Consider the following 1,747-nt stretch of genomic DNA (forward strand, 5'->3'; position numbering starts at 1 on the left):
GACTGGGCGATGCTGGGATGGACGCAGGGCCGTGGCGGGGACTCAGGGGCGTGCCGTCGTGCGCGTGCGCGTGCACGTGCGGGCTAGAGCGGGGTCGGGTTGTTGCTATCGGACCCGCGCCCTGCGCAGCGAAGGAGTCTCGGTTATTACGTAAACGAGGAGCGGGAGTGGAGGTGGGACTCCGGGGAAACCCGTGAAAGAGGAGGACGCACGCGGTTTTACAGCGGAGGTTGAACTCTATAAGCGAAGGCAGTCCTGAGTTTTCTTTTTTAGTCTTTTTTTGAATTTTTTTTTTTTAACTTCCATCTGGTCCAAGGCAGCAGCATTGTAAGGCGGTTAACCCAAATACTGTTTTTGAAAACAGAAGCTTTACTAGTAGGACTCAATGATTTAATGTATATTTTTTTAAACAAGTTTAAAAAACCCGTTTACATTTTTTTGTTGAAAAAAACACACGGTTGAATGCAACTCAGAGAACATGGAGAAGCAGAGAGGGATAGGAAAGCCACCTCTGATGTTACCCCTGATTCTAATTTTCGCTTAGGTCGTAGGGGTGGGCGGGCTACACCCACTGAAGTGCGCCAACTTTACGCTTTTGTCTTAGTCGCAGGAAGGAGAGATTGTTTCATTCTACAGGGAATGGACAGGGCAGAGATTTTGTCCTTTCGAAGGCTGAAAGAGTTGGAGATGCTAGGTCTTCTTTGGCTTCTACCTCCTTTAAATAAAGCAGAGTTGCATGATAAACTCAGTAAATGCCCAAATTCATCTATGTTCACTTCGAAAAGAGAGAAATCTTCATTTTATAGCTCTGCGCCCCCCAACCTTGTGTGTGAATGGAGTGGGGCTCTGAGCTTCAGAAGCAACCATGGTGCACAGCTGTTGTCACTATCTCCCTTGCCTACACGTTACTTGCCCCTGCTCCCACCAGGAATAACTTGCTTCCTGGCATATCCTTATTTACTGTTCTCTTTGTTTCAAGAACCGCAGCATTTATATTTTTATGTGTCTAATGGGATAAGGGAGAAATAAATTTCACAGCGTCTCCAAAAACCTTTTGTCTTTAATGAATAGTATTATTGATCATTTTGGGATGTAAGATTTAGTCATGCATCAAATCCTATGTTTACAAAGTGTTTACTATTTTTTTTTTGTTAGAACCTGTAGAGTACAACAGAATTTAAGTATCCCTGGCCTCGAGGACTTTATTATTGAGTAGAAGCAAAATATATCCCAACTGTAAAGAGAAAAAGTGATGTAGATCTGCTCATGTGATAAAATAACTTAGAACGAAAGAGGGAGGTTAGACGCAGGTGAGTTTACAGGTTTGGTGTCAGGCCTTCTGCACCCTTCTCTGCTTTACCGAGACTTGGGTCTGATGCCTTGTCTTCCAGGAATCCTTCACTAAAATCCACATCTGGGTTATATGCCCTCCCTTTCTTCTCAAAGCAGCTTGTCTCAAAATGCTAATGACCTATATGCTCATTGTCTGTTACCCTGGGGCATCTTGGGAGCTGTGGCTTTCATCTCTGGATTTCAGTGCCTAGCTCTAGAATCAAGGCTGTGGCTGGCACATACACAAGGTATTCATAAAGTATTTGAATGATTGTGTGATTAAAGTGTAATGGAAGTAGCACCGATTATTAAAGAACAGGATAGGTGCCACTTGTGGCCTTCAGATAATAAATGCAAAAATAAAAAAAGCTGGAAATGGCCAGTAAAATGAGAAGGACTGTAGATTGAAGAGGAC

The sequence above is a fragment of the Pteropus alecto genome, unplaced genomic scaffold, assembly GCF_000325575.1.
Source record: "Pteropus alecto unplaced genomic scaffold, ASM32557v1 scaffold5, whole genome shotgun sequence".
Taxonomy (NCBI): domain Eukaryota; kingdom Metazoa; phylum Chordata; class Mammalia; order Chiroptera; family Pteropodidae; genus Pteropus; species Pteropus alecto.